The following is a 24697-nucleotide window of genomic DNA, read 5'->3' as shown; positions in this document are numbered from 1 at the left end:
TGTCCGTCTTGCTGTCCGTCCGTCTGTCCGTCTGTCCGTCCGTCCGTCTGTCCGTCTGTCCGTCTGTCCGTATGAACGCAATCTATTTCGGCGCTATTGAAGCTAGAGACTTGAAATTTGGAACACATACTCGTGTATATCTCCGATTTATAAAGTGTTAAAATTTTCCCGATCCGCCCACTAGGGGCGTGGCAAATCGGAAAATGCATTTTCCGATATACCAGAAATCATGTTTGTTGAAGAGCTAGAAAGCTGAAACTTGGTATGTAGGTCCGCGTTGACCACCCAAGATCACGAGCTATGGCGGATATATCTACGCCCATTGGGGGCGTGGCAAATCGGATAAAACTGTATCTCCTAAAGTTATAAACCTAGAATGCTGAAATTTTGCACGTCAGCTAATGGTATGATTCTATAAAGTCTGAAGATAAATTATAAGTCTACGCCCGTTGGGGGCGTGGCAAATCGGACCTGAAGATATAGTGATTTTTTAAATTCTCCTATATTTTGGACACTATTGATGGCAGAGGCCTCAAATTTTGTATATATACTCGGACTGATCACCCAAGACCAAAAAGTTTTGTCGGATATATGTCCGCCCACAGGGGGCGTGGCAAACCGCAAAAGTTTATATCTCCTAAAGTAAAATAGCTAGAAGCTTCAAATTTGGATAGTTGAGTTACTGGTAGCCTCCTCTATCGATTCCCCAAAAATAATTTTTACGCCTCTTTAGGGGCGTGGCATATCGAAAAATACCCTGTAATTTTCACATTTTTTTAGGGTAAGCATTCAAACTTTGCAGTTAGGGTAACGTTATCTCTTTCTAAAAACTGACCAAAAATGAGGTGTCTACGCCCAGTTGGGGCGTGGCAAATCGGAAAAACCTGTATATTCTACAGTATTAGAACGAAACTTAACTACTAAATTGTTGATGGGATGTGAATGAGTATTCCGCAGTCGGTAACGCCCGACTGCAACGTTCTTACTTGTTATACACTGAACCCATTGAAAATGGGAAATCAGGGTATAATGGTTTTGTTGAAATGTATGTAACAGGCAGAAGGAGGCGTGGCAGACCCCACAAAGTATATATATTCTTGATCAGTGTGACGAGCTAAGTTGATTTGGCCCTGTCCGTCTGTCTGTCTGTCCGTCTGTCCGTCTGTCCGTATGTCCGTATGTTTGAACGCGTCGATTTCCGAAGATATAAGAGCTAGAGACTTAAAATTTTTTGTAAAATGCTCGAAATTACAGCGCGGATATCGAGTTTATCATTAAAAATCGATAACTCATCCCGATCTTTTTTATCGATAAAAAACCTTATCGAAAACCAGTTATAAAATTATATCTTCTACACCTTTATTGCTAGAGTCTCCCAATTTTTTATGTATGCTTATATGCAATTTATACAATTTCGGTTTTTGTTAAAATTTACCCCCCTCCCTTAAATTCACCCCCTCACCCTCACTTTTGTAAAAAACGTATTTCAAATACTAGAGACTTGTGCTTTGGCAATTACATGCATATTCATGTTATAATCATAATCTGAAAGTTTCATGAAGATCGTACGTCCACAAAAAAAGTTATTAAACAATTAAGTTCTCATAGTAAGCGCACACTGCAGCCCATGCCTGTTTATGCGTGGGTGCTTGTGTGTGTATGTGTTTGTGTATGTGTGTGTATGTGTTTGCTGTATGTTTAAGCTGAAAGACGCGAAAAATTATTGAAATAGCTAGCACTCCAAGGGTTCAGGGGATCTCGTAGTCGAGCAGTCTCGACTAGAGCTTTCTTACTTGTTATCAATAGTCTTCTCAGGAACCACCAAAAATTTAATACGAATAATTATTCCATTCAGATATCCAAGCTTGTTACACTGTATATATAAATATATATATTTAAAATACATATATGTATAAAAATATGATATGATATTACGTCCATATATTTGGTCTATGCATATATTATTATTATGTGTAAGTGACATGAAATTGTTAGTACACTGTTAATATTGTCTCCTCTTTCTATATTTGAACACATTCAGATCAATATCAATATCTGAATACAGCCAAAGAAACACTAATAATTAAATGTATGTCTTTGGGTATTTGTTTAACGTTGACTTTAAGTAAATATTTCTTCTTATAAATAAGTTGACTGGGCAAACTTGACTTGACTCGATTACGGTCCTGCTTTGATTCTATGCACATGGAAATTATTTGCTCTCTGGCCATATGTCATATGCCAGGAGTCCTTCGATTACGCCTATTTCCCAGGCAATCCAATTACAGTGTAACAAGTATGCTATCTCTCTGTCTCTCTCTTCCCCTGTCGCTTTCTATTTCTATGTTAGGGTTGTATATGTATATGTTTATGTTTCCTCTTTTATGGACTGCTTGCTATTTGCGGAAGTATAGCGCGCCAGAAACGTGCGTTTAATTAGAGTTTTTACATGTCATTGATTTGCCACAAACACAAACACAATTACCCACGCGCACTCACACACACGCACACACATACAAATCAAATATATTAGACTCCGGCTCCGCTGTCTGCGAGGCATGCCACGCATTGCCAACATTCTCTGTTTTATGTGCAATTTGATTTTGGCTGTGCCGCCGCACTTTTCGTTGAGTTTAGTTTATTATTATGTAATGAATATTTGTTAAGGCATGCGACTGCCTCTGCCTCCGCGTCCGCTACTGCGACTGCCTCTGTTTCAGTCTGTTTCTTGGCGTGGGCGTGGCACATTGCTGAGACCAAGTGCGACGGGATGTAGATTTAATTTGCGTATGAAAAAATTCCAGCTTTGCGAGCAGTCGAAGCAGCACAATTCCCCAAACAAGGCGAGTCCCGACTGCGAGTCAAGCTCTAGCTGCCAGTTACTGCTGCTGCTGCTATTGTTGTTGTTGTTGTTGCTATACCCTGTAGAATCGAGCAGAAAGTATATGCAGCAAATTGTTTTGTATCAGAAATACTTGAGCAAGACTGAATCGTTGTATGGTCAAATGGATCATGCTGCTATATATAAAATCGATAATTATCGATTCATCTCTTTCGATCCATTTGAAGCATTTCATTCATTTTGAGGTAAACAAGAATAATAATAATAATACTTAACGCTAAACTCATTATTTTGAAATTAATTCAAAATGAATATTAAGACAAATATATATTGTTATTAATTCAGAAGTCGATATTGTAAAAATTCTGCTTATATGTATGTGTTACTCACCGCTAAAGCTTTAAAGAATATATAATATAATATATATAGATACGTATATTGATCATTCTACAGAAACTGCACAACTCAAAATATCGATGATCGATAACATCGCTATAGGGTATATGCTTGTGAGTCTCTCTCACTTGCTTTCCTATATTTTACTCGCAGTTTGCGTGGATCCATCTGTGTCTGTGTCTGTGTTTGTGTGTGTCTGTATCTGTGTCTGTGCGCAGTTGTTTAGAGGATATGCATAAGAATGCCTTGCATTTCCGTTTCAGTCGTTGTTGTTGCTGTGATTTCCTATTTGCCTCGCTCGTTGCAGCAATAGCAGAAGCAGCAGGAATAGCACTAGCAGCAGCGGCAGGAGCAGGAGCAGGAGCAGCAGCTCCTTTGCCAGTGGCAAGTGGCATTGCATTGCTGTGCTGCGAGTTGATTTTATGCTTTGAGCAAAGTTTCGTTGCATATTTTAAGGCTCTTTTGGAGCCAACCGACCCGCTCGCACTGCAAGCACTCCCCTGCTCCCCAGCAGACTACAGTTATGTATGTACTGGAACGTAAAACAATCAACTGCGATTTGTTGTGGAGCAATTGCAAAATTATGCAGTGCCACACCCACCACAGCGCCCTCCGCTCCACCAATCCGCTAGCATATTTTCTCGTGCGCGGCGAGCGTTTGTCAGGCAGTCAGACAGCCAGGCCGGAGGAGGGGCGAAAGGGCGGACGGACGGACGGTGGGAGGGCTGGGGTCAAGGGGCTGGCAGGCAAACAGACAAACAGTGGAGCATTTGAAATAATTTGATGTTTTTCATATTTATTAAATTCGCTGGCGGCTCTGTAGCTAGGCAAACAGGCAACAACAATGAAAGACAAACTGCCGGCAAATCAATTACAGCTAGCACTCAACAGCACTCTACTCTCTATGTGTGTGTGTGTGTGTGTGTATTGAGTTCGTTGTCCGTTTACGGCGTTTGCATGTTTTGATTCGTATCTTTAATTAGAGCACCGCTTGAATTGATGACGGCCCGCAGTCAGCGGCTTGTTTGTTGCCCATCACCAGGTAATTACCTGGCAGGAAATGCATATCCTAGTCTCCCTCGCCCCCACTCCCACTCCCCTATACCTCAGCCACACACACTCTGCACACACAACAAGGCTTAGTCTAACAAGAAACAAAAAAGAACTTTCCGACAGGGTTCTGGTGCAAATTTGTAACGTCAGGTTTGCTCAATTTGTTAAGCCAGCTTGCCACGATCCACCGCTCCCGCAGTGACCCCGCAGCCACTGTTGTTGTCCCCTTTGCGGGGGGCGGTAGCAGTAGCCATCATCATAATCAAGCATCAGCTGCTGCTCCACTTGTTTGGGTCACATCAGCAGCCAACATGTCAACCTCAAAAACCGCAAAGTTGGCAAACAAGTTTTCTTCTTGCCACAAGAAAAAGGAAATTCGGCCTCAGCATCGATTGAAAATCAACGCACACTAATACACACATGCACACACACACACAGCACACATGTTTACACACGCACACACACACAGACACACATTTGTTTATTTGGCGTTGTGAAATTTAAGAAAAGGCGCACAGTGGGCTGCAGCTGATTGAGAAATGCCAACTTGACATGGGTTACAAATCGTTAGGCGAGGGGCGAGCGGCGAGGTATGAGGGTGGGGCGGACTTCCAAATCGGGAGCCGGGGCTGCATTTTCAATTTGGCTGATAGACAAAAATTGTTGTCATCAGATTGAGTTTTGTGCTCAGCCTTGTTTGTTTTCCAATTGATTTTTCATTTAAACTTTGTGCCTGGCAAAACAAAACTAATCGAATATCTAAGTCAAATAATTGGCCTAGGCAAAGAAGGTGTAAGTCGGGGCTTACTGACTATTGAATGGGGTTGCTTACGACAGAGTATTACATATATTGTGCATATGTATAAACATTTATGACTAACAAAAGAAGAAGAAGAAAGAGGGAAATGCGAAAGAATGAGCGAGTCGTGTTCATGAATATATAGTATATTTAAGCACTTACAAAATATAACTATATTAGGAGAATAGAGCAAACTATGGAGAGAGAAAGAGAGAGAGTGAAAATGCAAAATAAAAATAAACAGAGAAGGAGCGAAAATGCGAAATACACGGTGAGAAAGAAATCAACAGCGATTATAAAAGATATATAGAGAGAGAAAGAGAAAGAGAAAGAGAGAGAGAGAGAGAGACAGTCAGGAGTGAAGGAGAAAGAGTGAGCAGAGAGATAATAGAGAAAGAGAGGCTAAAATCAATAGAGAGTGAATTAGAAAGAAAGATAGAGAGAGAGATAAACACGTAGATAGAGAAAAAGAAAGAAAGAGAAAGGCAGGCAAATAGAGAGAGAGATAGAAACAGATAGAGAAGGAGAAATACTGGGTGAAAAAAAAAAAAAACAAAATGGAAAAATAATAAGCGATGTGTAGAAAAAGAAATACAGAAAGAAAGAGATCAAAAGAGTGTGAGGAATATATAGGAAAAAGAGAAAAAAGAGGGGAGGATGAACTCAATACATAGTGAAAGAGGGATAGATGGATTTAGAGATAAACAAGGAGACACAAATAGATTGAAAGAGAGAGGTGGAGATAAATAGGGCGACATAGGGAGACATAGTAAGAGATACCAAGTAAGAGATACAGAAAATCAGATTATTTCACATATTTTACAAGTGAATTTCAGTTTAGTAAAATAAAATTGAAACATATTTAAATTATTAAACACCTGAAGAATTATTTGCCATTTTAGTAAAATGTTAGATTACTTTTTTTTGTTTTTTAGAACATTGCTCAATCTCGAGCTTTCTTTGCGTTATACTTTTTGGTCTGTCAACCATTTAACACATTTCTTTTGTGCATTGGATTCTTTCTGTCAACCTTTTGGTGTAGACTACATGTTCCTAAATACGCATTCAGAAGCTTTCACTAATTCTGTTTGTATATTTGCGCCAATGTGCAGCGCGCCTTGTGGCAGCTCTGTTTATGTTTGACTTTCGCCCGAGCGTCATTTTCAATTTTCGCTGTGTTGATAAAAAGCATAAAAATCAACGAGTGTTTGCCTTTAAATTTGTATGTAAACAACTTGGCGACGTGTCCCCGCACGCTCACATGCACTCACACCCTCTCCCTCACACACACACACACCCACACGCAGCCAGCCCCATCAACACACCCCACTCACAATTTCCTGAGCCACTCACGCAGTCACTTGAATGTCAAGCCTCAGCAGAGCTGAGAGGGGGAGAGTCGAGAAACAGCTATGCTCATCAGCATATCAATGGATGCCTGTGATTTCCTTCAGCTTCTTCGCTTAACGTGCTTTGTTGTTGTAATTTTATTTTATTATTATTTTTTTTTTTTAAGCTCTCGAATTTTAATTACAAAGTCGTCTGTTCTCTTGTTAGCCGCCGTTGTATTTTGCGGCATTTCTAATTTTACGCTAGACAAATTTTATATGACTGAATTATGATATGAACCGTGGCTCCGAGACCAAGCGCTAGCAGTTTTGTTCGAGGAATCCGCCAGGTCCAGCCAACGGCCAGTTGGCTTCATAATGTAAAGAAAAAAAAAACAACTTTAAATGATTTCAGCTAGCGTGGCGATTCTTTGAGCACCCTGTAGAGTCAGCGTGCTGGAAATAAGTGGGCGTCGGAGTCGGAAGTAGACCTATCTAAGGATATATACTTTGGGCTGAAAATTAAACTAAAACTGAATTATTGAATAATTTCAGTGATATAATTAGATTAGAGAGAATTTAATAAACGAGTAAGTAGTATAAAATATAAATAAATAAATTTAAAGTTGTTTGATGTAACTTTCCCACTAAAAATGTATTTAAATCCTAATTCTATGTTTATGGATAAAGATATGAAAAGTTCTGATTATGTAAATTATGGAATTTCACATTAAGATAGTTGAGATTGTAATCTCTAGATAGGAAGAGCAGAGCAGTACGCCTAGCGATACATCTAAATCAGTCACAATTGACACACGCCAGGTATTTTACTGCATTTTGTTTAGTTTTTTAATTAAGTCAAACGTTTCGAGAATGCCAGGGACATAAATCAAAGGCCACGCTATGTGCCATAGAATAGGTCTAAAATTATGCTAAGCATATGCTGGGCCAGACTTCGGGGATGATGTTTGGTAATGACAAGGACCTCAACTAAGCTGCAGGACGCGACGAGCACGAGCTCAAAGTCAGCCAGCCGAAAAGGACAACAAGCTTTATTAATGTTTTATGTGTATTGTGTGCTGCATACTAAACAGTAGTCCATCCAAGGAGACGCGGAGCAGACGAGCTGAGGAGCTGAAGGGCAGCAGTGAGGGGACAGGAACAACGGACGAGGGTACGAAGCGTGCGGTCCTGACAATGTCAATTGAAAATGTTTGGCGAGCAAGTCAATAAGTGGAGCTAAATAAAACTAATTAGTTCCAATGAGCAAACAGAAGCAAGCACCTGGGATGCACCAAAGAAACCAGAGCAAGTAGTAAAAGTAGAAGTAGAAGTAGCGGAAGACAAGCATTTTTAATTAAATATGGCGGCAAAGAGAGAGAGAGGAGAGAGAGAGAGAGAGAGAGAGAGTGGCTGGGGTAGGGAGAGTGGGAGGCGAACAGTTTGGTGAGACGAGGACAATGAAACAAATCCAGGCACGACAATGTGTGCAATGAGAAGAGAACTGCAATTAAAATTCAAAAAACATGCAAGGCGACAAAAGTACTTCACAATTCTAAGAAAAACCGCCAAAACACAATCACACTCGCACACACACACATCAGTCGTATATCACACACACACACAGAGACACACACGCACATATAACACAAATGTAATAAAGCTTTGGCTGGCATCCATTTCAAACTTTGGCCGCATGTAGCATACTTTTCCGGGCCAAAAAGCGAAGCATATTGCGTTTGTCTGTGGTGAACCCACCCCACGCACTCACACACACACACACACACACTTATACACACTCAACCTCCCTTGGCTGTCTCGCAAAACATCATCATATTCATTATTATGACAGTTGTTGTCACAATTAAAACAATAACAAAAACAAAAGTCGTAAGTTTACATGGTAATTAAATATTTTAATATGCTTGCGCGTGTGGCACTCCTCGCCCTTCCCGTCCCTCTTCGCCTCTTCCTCTTGGCAGCACACCTTCTCTACTTCTCATGCTGGCTTTTTTGGTTTTTCGGTGTCTGCGGTGCCAAGCAGCTGGCGCTCCAAAGATAGGCTCCACTGTAAGTGGCGCTGGTGGTCGTAATGATGGTGGCAGTGGTTGCAAATTGCCAGCTGTCTCTCTCTCTCTCTCTCCCTCTGCTTCTGCCTTGCTCTGCCACTCGCCCCCCTCCCTCTCCCTCTCTTTGTGGCAACAAAATTATTGCCATTGTGTCGCAGTTGCTGCATTAAATTTATTTATTTTTTGGTTATACACTGCAAACAATTGTTTGTAAGATTTGCGCCAAAAGTTGAGTTGGTCGTAAACTAATTTGCTAGCCATAAAGTCAAGAGATAAATGTAGTCGAAGAGCTCTCAAGCCAACTGCAAGTGTAACTTGGCAGCGAACAATATCCATTGTACAAATGACTTTTTAAAACTGAGCACAGCTAGGCGAGAGCAGCGAACGGAGGAGAGTGGAGGAAGTGCTTCATGGAACAAGGAACAGCGATGGAGTTGCTGTGGCAGCGGACGACAGAATTGCATTAGGATAAGTAGAATAACGAGAGTGCAAAGCTGCGTGCGAGTAGTGGGATACGATGTGAAAGAGAGAGAGTTTAGAATTAGTAAGAATAGCAGAGAGAGTAGAATTAGTAAAGAATTTTAATGGAAGTTGGACAAGTTATTTCCTCGATTCTAATTAACTGATATGATTGCAGAGCTGATCGTAGAGTTTATAAAACAAATGAATTGAATATTAAATACTAATTTCTGTAAAATACATCTTGATACATATAGTTTTTTATGCATATTACAATATCTGAAATATTTCTGCTGAAGTTTACTTTATTATTACATATTATTGTTGAAAAGTTAGCAGTTAAATTTAATAATTTAATTTAATTTGGTAATTTATTTTTTCTGTTATACTAAATAAAATTATTTATAATTTTTTTTATTATTTAGTAAGCTTTAGCTCTTCAGCAGTTACATAAATTAATATTTTAATTTTTTTTTTAATTTATTTTGGTGATAAAGTCGTTTTTCTCAGTGTAATTTTAATTTTCTAATTGTCAAAGTTATTTGTGTGTGTTTGTGGTATTCACATATTTTTTCAACACGCTAACACACTCTCACACACACAAACACGCACACACAAACATGCACACACACACACACACTTACTTAAACCCATTCGTGGTGTGACATCTTCTGAGTGATTTTCATCTATTCAACTGTTGCTCAAGCATGTGCATGTGTGTGTGTGTGTGTGCGTTTGTGTGTGCGCGCGTATGCGTGAGTTATATGCCGCTTTAGGACAGAATTTGGCTTGGTCTGAATTCGTGCTTTGTGCGCGCATTTCGCAAGTTATGCGATGCGTTTAATTACAACTTTATTTTAATATTTTGTGCGCCCTGTCGCCCGCTGTCAGCATTTGTCAACTTTATTTGCTCGGCAACTGGCTGTTCCCTGCCTGCTCCTTGACAACTCTGTTCAGAGTTGTTGCCTCTGCGTGCTGCTCAGCTCAGCTCAGCTCAGCTGGCATTAATTAATTCAATTCCGGCCCTGTCATTTCCGCACTTGCCGGCGTCGTCTTTTAATCTGATTTGAGCACGCACTTAGGCATTATTGAATTTAAACTTGTATATAAATCTGATTTATATACACGATATATATACAATAAATATGTATGTGTCTGTGGTGTCTTTGGGTGTGTGTGTGTGTGTGTAAATCGAATATTGCTTATTGCGCTTAAGTAAGACAATTCATTCAATTTGTGGCCACTAAATCAACCATAATAATAACCACAACAAATGGACGGACAGAGACCCAGAATGAAAGAAAGCAAAAAAAGAAGAAGAAAAAATTGCAAAGGAAAAAAAGAAAGAAAAGGAACAGAAAAGCTAAGGCGGCTAAACGAAAAACCAAGCCGCAAATTCAACGCCCAATTTGTGCCGCACTGCTGCTTCCGTTGTCAATAACAATTTACGGCAAAAAGGACCAAAATGGAGGCTAACGCAGGACACTCTGCTGCTGCCGCTGCTGCTGTTGCTGCCTCTGCTGGCCTGGACAATAATCGAAAACAGCAGCCGGTCACTAGAAAATATATTTCCTTTTTCTAATATTAATAATCCGGCGTACGCAACGGCCAAAAACTCTCGCAATCTCTCTATATATACAAGCCACTTCGGAAGGTGGTGGTCTTACGGGACGCTAGAGGAAGAGGGGGCGTGGCTGTCACGGCTTCAGCCAGCAAATGAGCTTCGACAAGCGTGCGGAGTAGTAGGCGCTCGTAATATGTCACTGTTGGTGCCAATAACAATAATAAGCAGCAAAACAAAGCCTAAAAGCTGTCAACCATAAATTCTGAGCCGCTGCTATCGAGCACTTTGATGCAGCGAGCCCAGAGGCGGCCAGCGCTGGAGGGGGCGTGGCAAAGACGTTGACAGTGCCAGGCTGGCCTATAAAAAGCGAATGCCGAAGACAGAGACAAGCAGGAGCCCAGGCCGAGCCGGAGTCTGAGGACAACGAAGACCCTTGCCAATTTCAGTTTGCAAAAATTTATGAAAAGTTCAATTTATCGTGTGGCATTAGTTTAGCACAATGTTGCTGCGGAAAGAGATGCCCTGTATAATAAAATGATTGGGGATTATAAATATAAATAGGCTTAAAATAGATGTTACCGATATACTAGCTAACTAATTAGTTAAGACTTTGAGCACAATACGCCGTAGAGGCTTAGCCAATATAGTGCAATAAAAATGGAAACAAATATGGGAATGTCCCTAACACTCATGCCGAACATTATTTTCTATTTTTATATAATTTCTATTTTATTTATTTTTTACATTTTTATATTAATGTCTATTTTATTCGTAAAATTTAACACCCTGGAAAAAAGATGTCATTTCTATTTAAATTTCTGTTATAATTGGATTTGATTGCATAAGAGAAATAATAAGGCAGGGAGTACCCCAAATAAAAATGTGACTAGATATATATTTGGGCAAAAGGTGGTATTTTAAAAAGTCCCTAAACCTCTAGAATGTTTCGCATATAATAAATATATACAATATAAAATAAAATACAATATATAGCTTATATAATGCAATATATCATAATTGAATTGTTATTTATATTCTAGGGAATGCAAAGAGTCGCACATGGCGCACTCTAATGTCCCGAAGCATATTTTATATTTTATTTAAAAACTTTATAAAATTTACTTGTGAATTACTCACACATGAAAAAGCGTTGGCATATCAATTTTTATGCCATACGCACATGTATTATTTTGGCATTTACATATGAGGGCGGCTGTGCGTGTGTGTGTGTGGGTGTGTATGATGGTAACATATGCCATAAATTGCCAGAAGTAGCCTCTCAACTTCCTTTGCTGCTGGCTAACTGCCTGTCGCCCTCAGCTTGCTCTCTCGCTCCCTCTCTCTGTCGCTCTCAGTGGGTCCCGCTGCTTATCTGTTGTGAAAGTCGGAATACAAAATGCTTTAGCGTCATTGAAGTTTTTACTTCTTCTTGGACTCGTTGCTTTTGTTTTGCTTGTTTATATGCGGGCCAGACAATAACCCACTCGGCATGGCATCAATTTAGCATCAATCTTTCGATACTCCCACACACAAACACATCATATACATACCGTACATCTTTTACACCGCTCTTGAAATTCGTTTTGCATGCGAGTGTTTTTGGTATTTGTTGTTTTCATTTGCTTATTTTTTATTTTTTTGCTTTGTGTTTTGTGCTTGGCAAAACATTAGCAGGGAAAAGCTTGACTTGACTTCACTTGATGTTTGCTGCTGCAGTCGACTTTCAGTGCAGCTGGCAAACATAATTTTTCAATTTGCGTGGCTTCCTCTTTTCTCTACAGGTTTCCTAGTTTGTAGTGGGATTTGTGGTAAATGGAATATTTTGTCTTTGATTGATTTTCAAATGAGGTTCGTTCCTCGCACAGCGATAGCTTTAACGATAATCGATTTTCTTTAAAGCAGCTTGAGTAGATATACAGATATGCCTGAGGGCAGCCCCCATCTGTCAGATAGCCCAACTAATTGTATTTCGTATGATAAGTGGGATGGCTCTATCCACATACTGTCCGCACTCACTGTCGGCCAACAGAGCAGAGATTTTTAGTCTACGCATTTTGTCTTCTCATGATAACATTTTCATGCTGTTCGCAATGATAGCGCGAGTTTGGCTATAATTGCTTTGCTTTTTGATATGCTGAATCATGTAAAATAATTTCCTTATTGGCCAGAAACCTGGTCAGAACTTAGCTTTTTGACAAAACGCTAGCACTGCCAATCGCACGGTTCTCCCCATAGATTTGCTGTTCCCCCTAATCTCAACGCAATGACTATTTACTTTTTGCTGGTATCTTTCTTTTTTTCATTATCTCTGCCAGGACGTAAATCTGGCTCTTTGGGGCTTGGCTTTAATTAATGAATCTGCAATATGACAACAAAGCTTAACTAATTAATTTATAGCGAACAACAGAATATGCCACAATAAGCCAAAGAGGCCATGAAACCAGCTTAGGCTCTTGCTTAAAAACAGAATTCGGTGCGTGAAATGGGCAATCTTAAAATGAAAATAAAAACAATTAAGGGTGCTCAGATCTAAAGTGTGCGGAAAAGAGATATCAACGCGGGCCTCTTGAACTGCTGACTGAAGCTAAATTTTAGATTAACATTGGCTGTGGTTTTTCTGGCATAATGTGAAGCTAATGGATAATAATACCAAAATTAATTTAAATTCGACTTGTATTTTAAAAAGCAAAAGATGTTCATTTAAAGTTAGTTTAAATTTCCACTAAAAGTAGCAACAATTTTGTTTAATAAAATATATAGTGATGACACCATAAATCATACATACAATAATCGATTATTTGTACTTCTATTGACGATTCAATTTTAACGCAAAATTGATTAAAAATTGATTTCGATTAATTGATTATTCCAACAAGTAATCGGAAGTAATCAATCCTTCAGTGCGTTTTACGGAAAAGAACAACAGATTGACCCCCACACCTCTTTAAAGGTCATTGTTTTTGTTTCTATTATTAAATAAATATTAACATACATTTTGTGGACAATACAACATATCCAAAATATCCAAAAACACTAAACAAAAATCATTTGACTAACAATTAATCGATTATGTTTCATCGTTTAGTTGAAATTAGTAATCGCGTAGCTTAAATTAATATATAACTCAAAAATCGATTCATAAATTTCTTTCACTAAAAATACATATAATTTTTCTTTAATAAAATAATAATAATCAGCATATTTACATCAAATCTAAAGAGCACTCTCTATGTATAAACAGTATCGCTGACATTTCCCAGTACTTGCAACACTTGAGAGCTGCTACTGAGTGTGGGAGATATCTACATGGATGATAAGCAGCGTCTGCTCCGTCCAACTCTCATTTTAGCTGCCCTCCAGCTGGGACAGCTCACATAATTTGGCTGGCCTTCCGTGCTTTAGTAGCAAAATGTCTTTACTATCTTTTTGCAGTGAGCTAAGCTGAGCTGAGCTGAGCTGTGCTTTCACTTGCCGTTGTTTGGTGTCCAGTTACAGTTGCCCGCCGCTACCCCAATTCCCCCTTGGCTCCTTTTGTTTCCCCTGCCGGGTTGCACGTTGCGTATACGTAACAATGCGCGCACATGACCCCTTTTGCTTGACCTCACTTATCTTACTTAGTGGTTTTAGTGCTCGCGCGGCCAGCGCCACAGCTACAACACTTGGCAACAAAAACATTTATAGACAGTCCGTTACCGACGCGCCCCCTCTCCGCTCTCGCCCTTTGGTGATATTTATGTGGCCAGCTGTTGGCATTAGTGGAACTGGCTTTTAAGGCGGCAAATGTTGTGTGCCCCGCATGCCAATAATGTGGGCAATGCTGGCTGGCCACGCCCCCGCAACACAATGCCCCCCTATTTGTGGCACTTTTGTTGTCGCTGCTGCTGCTGTTGGCACATTAGGTTTCAGGCCACAAAAGCTTAGGCTTTCGTCTGGCTGTCTGTCAGTCTGTACGGCAAGAGTTTTTGTGTGGCTCCGTTTTGTGACTGAGTGAGTGTTAGTGAGCGCGTGTGTGTGTGTGTGGGTGTTTGTCTAAGTGTGTGTGCGGGCAATAAACTTGTCACTTGTTATTATCGTCTTAATCGTCTCGCTCACTCAATGCCTCTGCTTTAATGTGGCAACAACAGCTTTGCTTTTCTCTTTTCCTTTTTTTCGTTGGTGTCCTTTTTTTTTATATACTGCATATGGCTGCTGATAGCTCCCTCCGCCCTGCCACGCCCCTCTCATAATTGCTGCCATTGCAACAGTTGTCTCTGGGAACATTTTGGCCACACTAAGCACTTACTCAGCGAGCTCCTCCAGCAGCTGGCCGACAGCCCGCGGCGCTGCTCGCTGGCTGGTAACGCATTTCCATAAGCCCAGCCCAGGAGTAATGTAAATATGGCAACTGAGCCTGAGGCTTCGGGCTCTTGGCACATTTATCAAACTGTAAATGTACCTAAATATTTCTCCTGCCGACTCGCTGCTCAGCTCTCGTCTTTAAAAGTAATGCGTGCCGCACCACGTGACAAAGTTGTGCAAATGTCAGAGTCCACGACCCCAACCCCGCCAGCGCCCACGCCATCGACTCCGAGTCTCATACTTGCTCATTCGCTTGCTTGCTTGGTCGACCTTTATAATCTGGTCGAGCCGCGACGCACGCTGCATAATAATAAAGAGGCAAAGTCAAAGCTTCAGACAGCAGCAGCGACAGCGATTTGAGAAACAATAAAACAAAGAGCCAAGGCACCGGCCTCGCCCCCACATAGGCCCCAGACAGAGCCTACGTGGGAAGGAGTCAGCAGCAAATGGCAGAAGGCAGAAGGCAAAAGGCATTGCATACTTTATGGCTCTTCCTTTCAGCTTGTCGCCGGGCGCCTAAAGATTTTTTGCTTCTGGAATTATGCAGAGTGTGTGGCGCTTGTCTTTTAGTTTCTTAAAGAGAGATAGCACGATAGATGGATGGGTTGCAGGAAACGACTGCTGCTCGCAGAGTGCGGGCTACATATTAATGCCCGTGTAAGTTCTGCGGGTCTGAGGTGAACTCCTCACAGATTTGATGAAAGTTTTTATTGTGCTGCTTGTCGTGATTGATTTGTGTTTCTATATGTCTGTCTGTTTGTCGTGCAGCTCTGTTGGAGCTTTGGAATTTCACCTGAGTGTCAGACACACAAAACGCATGTCGCATAACTACCTAAACAAAAGAGCCAAAGGCTTTGCATGAAAAGTTTGCTCAGATTGAAATTCCTGACATTCCGATTGGTTGACGTTTTAAATAATTGCATTGTTGATCTATGCTTTAAATCTGAGTGGAGCTCTATCAATAGGCAGGAAACGGTAAAAAGTGGAAAAAAATATTAGTTGAGATATTTCGAAAATCGTATAGCATCCTGCAGGAGCTATATATAAGCAATAAACATATTGAATAACGATAGTTTAAAGAGTTTTGACTAACACTTCTTAATATAGCCTATTTAGTAATTCCTTTTTTATATCATCATTCTTATCACAGAATAAAAGCTCAAGCTGAATTGTTTAAGCAACAGAGACACGACAAGCGCAAACTCTTATCTTATCTGAATGCTTAACAATTTGTCAGGCCATTCAACAAATTCTTAGCTTCTTTCAGCTGCTAAAAACTTTCATTTCCAAGCATTTGCAGTAGAAAATGCAACAGTCTGGCAACACTATTTGTCAGCCGTGTCGCTGCTTTTTGTGACTTCTTTCCAGCAGTTCTCTTAAGCTTTCTTTTTTTCTTTGAACGCAGTTTTATTCAAAGGCTTGAAGTATCTGTGCGCCTTGGTGTATCTGTTGAATGCTTTTGGCAGAGCGTTGCCAGACTGTCTGCAAGCAATTTCAGCTATTTATCAAGCTATGACAATGCAGAATTGAAAGCTGGCTCTAAAATGCCAGCACATTTCAAGCTCTTCCAAATCTCGGTCGGAAACCTTAGCAGTTGTTGTTGCTTCTGCTTGTTGTTGTTGTTGAGCGCACTTAAAGGCGACTCCACCCAGACGGACAACACACACCTACCACGCCCACTCTCTAATTGCCCGGGGACTTGGCTACCTTTGTTGGCTGCTACTGTTGTTAGCTGTTGACTGTTTGGCTATTTCTTGCATTGTTTTTGCTGCTTTAAGTGTTGCTTGTTTGCCTTGGTGCGCTTTTAGCCATTTCCATTGCCATTGTCAACTGGCTGGCTGGCTGGCTGGCTGGCTGGCTGGCTGACTGGCTGCTCTTGCGTGGGTGTGGAAGTGCCTAGGCAAGCCTTTTGTATATACTTTGCAAAAGGGTACTTTATTATTTCTACATAATGTGCAAAGCTTTTAAGCACACATTTGCGATATTTGTGAATGTAAGTAAATACTTGCATGCGATATTTATATGTTTGTTGTACCATAAAGGAGTCAGCTACTATTTATAGTCTGCCTAATATATCCTTGTTGAAAGTAGGAATCCAACTACCCATCATACTACTTGAAGAATTTGATGTTACAATTCCTTTTTCCTTCTCTATAGCTCATCAGACTTTGCCAACATATTAATTCTATATTCTGATATTTAATGTTTCTTCAGATATGTCATCTAAGTATTTTTAAGATATTTTCTAGCCCAAGTTAACAATTCGGCTCTGTCTTATCTGTCTCAGTCTCTTTATTATATATTCATTTTTGATAAAGTTGATGCCATAGCAACAAGCGTTAATATCCATACTTTTTTGATTTATTTAATCCGCCTTTCATTTGGCATCTCGAGCAAATCTTTTGCTCCACAAACTTCTAAATAACATAAATTAAACAAAACATCGCTTCGAGCCGTAGCAGAAAAAAAGTAGCTCAGGAAAAATGAAACTTTGATGCGAACCAAAAGTTTTTCTCTTCATCAGCATCATCAATATATGTATATGTATGTGTGTATATCCATGTATTGGTTGTGTATAAACTCGATATAATTTCTGTCAAAAGTTGAAACTAATAAAAGTCTGCACAGAGAGAAAAAAAGATGGAGAACATGGCTCGAGCCTCTTAATGCTAATAATAATAAAAGTTTTTTCAAACTGTTGGCCAAAGTTTTTGCATTGTCTCGCTGAGTGAGAGACGAGGAGGGGAGCGAAAGGGACGGCTGGTAAATCCAGCAGCAGTCTGTGCTGTTTACACTGTGCTACACGCATCATATATATATATGTATGTATATATAAATATTATGACAAGCTCAATAAAATATCAAAGCCTGCTTACAGCGGCCTTTACGTGCGTAAAATGAAAGACAAAAGCAAAATCCAGGGGTGAACGCAGATGGATGGAGAAGAAAACGAAGGGGGGCGTGGAGGTGGGCCAATTTGGCAAGTGTCTGCACAGTTTATGAAATTGCCAGGTTGTCTACAAGATCTTTCTGTCTCCGAGTACAGCCGAAGCAATCATAAATTGCACGAGAGGCCTAGTCAAAGGACAAGACAAAAGACCAGGAGCAGCAGCAGGGCGCGGCGGACAGGACACGTGTGCTGCGTCTCATAAAGTTTGCGGCATTTTAAGCCGTAGCCCGGCTTACTTAGTAATCCCGCATAGAGAAATAATGAATGTAGCCCTGGCCCGAGATGTCTTTGTATAAAAAAGAAGAAAATACAAGCAGATAGATAGACGCTCAGATACATATAGATAGATTGCTAGGTAGGCTGTATAAGTGTATGTGTGTGTGTGTGTGTGCGGTAAATCCCCATTTAATAGAACAGGCGTGAGCTTGAAATTTGTGCAAAAATATGCTGCGGCTTATAAAATGCTGCCAGCCGACCGCAAACTCAAATAGTTTTAGGCCACCCGGCCCCGCCCCGCCCGGCCCCAAACTTGCCTCCTTCTCCTTTGGCAACCACAGTGAAGTCAACTTTGCTGTCCTTAAGGCAACTTGGGCTACCAGCTCCGGCTCCTGCTCCTGCTCCTGCTACTGCTCGCTTGCCCGGCTGCTCTGTGGCAAGTGCTGACATTTTTTGGCCGCACTTTACATTATGCCCGGAGCAAAAACTAATTATATTAAAATGTCATGTAACATTTTCGTGTGTTGGCAACGGTCAGAAATAGTTGTCACTGTGTGTTGGTTAACAACACTAAAGTGTGCAGCGTGTATATGTGTGTGTGTGTGTTCAATTTTGGGTCCATTTAACGCTGAATCTGCCAAGTCCACTTTTCGTGCCAACTGAGCTTTGAACTAGTTTCTCAGAATTGCAAGAAATTTATGTTGATGAGCTGCACAAAGTTACTTTTTGGCAGCAGAAGACGAAGTGGGTCAGAGTTACTTTAGAATTTAGATTTTAAGAATATTAAATTGTATATGTAAATATTGTGGTAAAAAAGACAGCGCTGCAAAATGCATAGATATTAAATGAAATTCGAAATTATTAAATTATGTTCAATATAATTTAAGACCTATCAAATATTGAAGGTAAGGGAATTTAATGGTATTAAAATTATGTTTATTTGATTCCCGCAAGTAACCAACAAATCAAAAGCAAATCAGTTTATATCAAGATTATGGAATTTTGCCATCAGCTTGAGAGTAAAAGCCTAAGGGATATTTGAAAAATTTTGCGATTGTCGGATAAGTTTGTAATTAAAACTTAATGCGGAATACCTCAACAAATCTTTTAGCCCCACTCCTGCCAAGCTGTTGTATAATTAATGATCAATTTATAGTCGGATGCACAAAGTCCACCAGCTCCGTTCCATTTTGGGCTGCCGTTCAATATGACTTCTATTGACTTGCAGATTGCTGCTGTTTAAAATTGGCATTTGTTATGCTCGACAGTTGACAGCTGATTGAGAGATCTGTAAAATGGGACGTAGCTCGACTTAATGGCTTACCTTTTTATCGGTTCATTTAGCCGAAATGCCAAATGTGAAGGGTCACTGGGCATGGGAACGGGCCAGGGACAGGGCATGGCCAAGGGTATAGGAAATCAGGAGAGCAGCTGTGCGGGCCTCAATATAGAGAATCGTACTTTAAGAGGAGCTTAGTTGCTTAAAGTGAAAGTGAGCTTGGAGTGGAACAAGCTGAAGCAGTCCAGCTGCGGTCACACTTTTAATTTTGATTAATGATTGTCTGAGAGGAATATGCCCACATCATTTATATGCCTGTCGCTCTGTCCTGCCTGTCCCGTCCTAAAACTGTGAGCCAGGACTCCACATTCATCGATCGATTTGCTGATTTGATGAATTGTTTAATGGGATTTCGCTGACACTTTTTCGCTTCCTGAGACAATTTGCAAATGAGACCTGAGCCGCCCGCTCACTGCACTTTTGCTGCGCTACCTTCGACAGAGTCGCAGCCATCTCATCGGCAGCTTGTTGTGCAATTTAATTAAAATTGTACATTGCATAGTTGCAGTAGTCGGCCATGGGATATAATCACGGGCGCCTTTTGTTCCGGGGCGAGCATCGCAGCTTGTTCTCAACTTGCGTAAAGTTTATTTTTATTACCCTTTGAAGTAACATTAAAATTTAGCTGCTCGACGCTGGCTATAAAAACCCCTGGCGTAAAACTATGCTGCACTTTATATTTTATTTGCAGAGTTTTACAGAAAGCGGAACCAGAGCCAGAGTTGGAGCTGGAGCCAAGGCGTTCTGTTTCTTAGACTCAGCAGATTTAGCAATTCTATGCCAAAGTTGCTGCATTAAAAATACACAACGCGCGGCTGCTGAGCAAAAAGGGGGTCACAGATAGACAGAGTGAGGGCTGACCATGGGGGCGGGGCATTTCAACAGAGTTGCAATTTGCTGGGGCAAGTGTTGGATAACAGCAAATGCAATGAATCGTTAAATTTAGCATCGTATTTCAATGCAATTCAGTAAAACGAAATGTGCTGCTGCTGTTGCTGACAGGTGAATTGCAGCTGTCAGTCAGCAAAGGGGGAGAGGCGGGGAGGGCTGTGGAGGTGAAGCAATGGGGCAAAGGATATTCCTCTGCTGCTTCATTTCGTTCATATCTTGTTCGTAGCTAGTTTTTGCTGGCAAATGATTTGTCCTCAACACACACACGCTCACACACAAAGTTTGGCAGCATCAGCAGCAAACCCCAAACCCAGCAGCCCCCACTTCAGTCCCTGCCCGAACCCGCTTTCACAATAACCCTTAAATGTTGAAATTTTTGCAGAAACTTCTGCCCGCACTTTGCACTTATTAAAAACTCGTACAGATGAAATAGAAAAACCTTGTTAGCAAGTGGTTGATGAAGGAGGCGACTGGGAAAGCGGATGCGGGAGGCGGTAGGCGGGAGACGGGGGACGGGGGACGGGGGACGGAAAGCGGCCATAAATTGCCAGGCCAGGCATTTGGAGGCCTAACTTGCTCGAACTAGGGTTAGGGCCATAAAAAGCAGCTGCATACTTTACGGCGCTGAGCATATGCTGATTTTATATGCTCTTGGATCCCCGCCTCCCGCGGCCGTACCATAGCCCTAGCCCATGCCTTGTGCCACACGGGGTCAATTTTTATGAGCGTTTTGGCATATTGAAAAACAAGGCCAAAAGTTATGGGCATATTTGAACAATGTTTCAAAAGCAGAAGAGGCTGCACTTGGTAGGGGGTTTCGAAATGGGGCTTTTTGTCTATTAGCTCTGCGAAAGTTAAGTGGATGAACGTTACCAAATTTAGATATTCACGGAGCTTGGCATAAGGCTGAAATATACTGAATAAATTCTAGTTGATCGTACAAAGTTTCCTTAGAGCTTTACAGAAGAAAGTTTTAATAAAAAGATATTCTTCTTTTCTGTATATTTGTATGTATGAATATATAATATATATATAGTTATACAACAATTTAGTGAATTAGTTTGGAACATATTAAGCTCCATTAAATTTATAATACTATCGTAATATTAATAATAAAATCTAGATAAATTTAAAGTTTTATAAGGGGGATGACTATAGCTGCAAACATATGCTAAATATATTGCTATAGCAAGAATAATACAGAGGAATGTGAATACAATGAAAAATATGACTATAAATATTTTTCATTGTATTCAGATTCCTTTTCACTTTGAGTCTTTAAGGTTTTCTTTGAATTTGAAGCAACCATGATGATATAATTTGCTTTCATATCACCCCTTCAATTTTCTGTTATTAAGCTACGTCCATGGTCTGTGAAAACGTTTTCCGCAGACATTCTCAAAAATCAATTCGATTTTTATATATTCAATATATATATTATTTCTTCTTTTTAGCGTTATAGTAAAAATGTTGGTATTAATTTCCATATAAATTGCCCGTTCGCTAGTGTTACTAATCCTATTTCTCTAAATGTGTGTGTGCGCGTGTGTGTGTATGCATCTATGACTACACATTTGAAACGTTGAAATCAATTTGCACATATCAACAACGAAATTGTTTGCTCTATGAAGCTCCGCCTACACCTTCTCTCTCTCTCTCTCTCTCTCTCTCTCTCTCTCTCTCCCCCTCTCTCTCTATCTATCTCTCTCTCTCACTCACGCACTCTCTTAGTCTGCCTGTCTCTTTCCCATTTAATCCCCAGCACCAGTCAAACGTGCGAAATGAAAAATCAGCAGTGGTGTGGCGCTAAGCTAAAGTTGTTGAGCGAGGGGGAATGGTGTGGGCTGCGGGGTAGCTGTAGTTTAAACTGTAAAGCCTGCAATCCGTACACAAACCAATCCAATTCAGCGGGATCTCGCACTGTCTGGTATCTTCTATGACATCTGCAAATTTCATTATGTATGCCTTTAATCTTTGTAACAGGTCCATAGCCTCCACGCCTCATCCCCCGAAGCAAATATAATTAAATTTATTTAAATTTTTAGTCGAAACCAAGCAACAAGCAAAAATGTTCGCAAAAACCGCAAATAAACCGAAATCCCAGTTTTATGGCTATAATGATACGATTTTTATGACTCGTCACGGCAGATACTCTATCGCCTTCTCTGTCCGCACATCTCGCTCTTCCTTTCCCACTCTTGGCGCGCAATCAAATTGTTTAAGCAAACATAAAACTTTACAAATGCGCGCTGCGAAGGCGTCGCTGCAAAAAAGAAGCAGATATATATCTATATATATATATATATATATATAAGCAAAGAAAAAATCGCTGTAAATTTGCTTTGCCATCTTGAGCATTGATTTAGTGGGTGGAGCGAGAAGGGAGTGGGAGAAGTGAGCGAGCAAAGCTCGGCTGCGGATGCTGTAGCTCATTACAGCCACAAACCAATATGCTTATTGCTGCTCGGGCTATAAAAACTGTTAACGTAAGCGTAAAATGCTTTCAAGTGCTTCGCAAATCCAGCAACGCTTCGCGGTCTAAGAGAATGAGGCGACGACACACATAAAGGGAACGAGAGGGAGAGCAAAGACAGAGCGGGAGAGTGAGAGAGACGGCGCGAGAACACTCCATTGGGCGTTTTATAATGAGCAATAGGAAATTTAAGTTCCTGGAAATGTTTATCTTACGAATTGAAATTTAAATTCACATTCAAGTGAAATACTAACTGCTATTTAATAACATGCGATATGATATGATAATAAAGTACGAAAACAAACCAGAATTCGTCAAATATATGCTCAAATTATAAACATTTAAGTCGCATTTGTTATCCGATATATTCAACTTTTAATGGCAATTAAAGTAAAAAATTTTCAGCTAGAACACATAGTGATAGCACGATTAATCAAGTGATACACCATTATCGATTATTTTGCTCCAATTGACGATGTACAATATTTATGCCGCATTCAATAATCGATTAATAAATTGTATTTTCCATCACTAAGATGAGATGTTTTGGCATTGCTTTCAAGCACTATTCGCGCTTTGATTAACTAAAATTGAGTGAATGCACTTTGAACACATTCTCTTTGGCTTTCAAAATTCGATCAAACTGCGCAGGCTTTCTGATTTGCTATCGAGTTAATTTGGTGACCACACTTTGAGCTCTCCAAGTGTCACATTTGAAATAATTTTGTGAATTTCGTGAAATTTGAGGTAGACATGCGAAATTGGCCAGGCCAGCAGCTGCTCGACTGTGGTTTGCCACACACACAGACACACATACACAATGCACAGAACAGAGTGTGAGACTCTTCTCCTACTTTTTAATTTTCCTGCTTTCTGGCTGGTGTGTGGCGTGTGTGCTTAGTATATGTAGTCGTATTTTCCACATGCAAAACTCTGGCCGGCAACTTGTCGAGGCAAAAGTTTAACACAAAACTTGCCAAATGATACCAAGTATTCGTAGCAACACGAACAGCAGCAACAACAGCAACAACAATAGCAACAGGAGCAACAACAATGCTGGCAGCTGGCTCAATGGCAACGCATTACCAAGCAAATGGTCTGCATGTTTTTGGCTGTGAACGCCTTGTGGCAAACTTTAAATTATTTACAATACTTGTACATTATACAAAGTCCTCAGATTCGTGTCCACGACAACAATGCAGTTTACTCACACACTTTAGCTGTATTTCTCCCTCTCTCGCTTTCTCTCAGTCTGTTCTTATTTCTCTATCTCGGCGGCAAATATTATTTCTACATACTTTTATTTATAAAAATATTTACTTATCCAACCTGCGGCATTTGCTTTCTCTTGTTGCCGTTTCCCGCCTGGTCGCCAAGCTTATAGCAGACTTTCAAAATCTGATCACAGAAAGCCAAAAAAAGTTTTAATGCCCCACTCAGAACCCAGAGAAAGAGAGAGAGACAGCGAGAGTCTTTTGTATATCTGAATCTCTTTAATAAAATGTACATCTTTGAATATTTCAATGAATTTCTTGCAATTGTTAATGTATTTATTGAATTTGTATTTCAATATTTATTATTTATATTTAACTGGAGCTCTGCTTAAGTTGGAGTTATTTAAAAAATTGGAAAATAGGAAAATATTTCGAATTTAGTCTGCAATCGGCATAATGAATATGTTTCAATAATTATTTAGAAAGTTTCTTAATTACTTTGTATGCATATATTAATATTCATACGTACTTAATTGCTCTTTATAAAATACTACACATTTATCAAATAAAATATTTCTATGTATACAAACTAAAACTATGTATTTAAGCTAAGTCTAAGTCCTAGTTCTAAAACTATTTAATAACCTGAAAAAAAAAAAAAAAAAAAAAAAAAAAAAACAATATTTATGTCAATATAATAATAATAATGCTAATAATAATAATGATGATATTAATAATAATGATGATAATAATAATAATAACAATA

General features: G+C 40.0%; 1 protein-coding gene and 1 long non-coding RNA gene across 13 annotated transcripts in view; both read left to right on the top strand.

Moving 5' to 3' along the window:
- The window catches only part of Lar (tyrosine-protein phosphatase Lar), a 169852-nt gene that overhangs the window by 65917 nt on the left and 79238 nt on the right, over nt 1–24697 (top strand). The gene's annotated exons all lie outside the window — the stretch shown is intronic.
- On the top strand, nt 1458–24616 carry LOC149270020 (uncharacterized). The gene is made up of 2 exons (XR_016269483.1): nt 1458–17670; nt 17727–24616. It is a non-coding gene; the product is annotated as an uncharacterized LOC149270020 (long non-coding RNA).

This window comes from Drosophila arizonae, chromosome 3 (assembly GCF_054131065.1).
Source record: "Drosophila arizonae isolate 15081-1271.41 chromosome 3, UAZ_ARI_1.0, whole genome shotgun sequence".
Lineage (NCBI taxonomy): Eukaryota > Metazoa > Arthropoda > Insecta > Diptera > Drosophilidae > Drosophila > Drosophila arizonae.
Note: the sequence above shows the minus strand (reverse complement) of the source record. Positions and strands in the feature narration are given on the sequence as shown.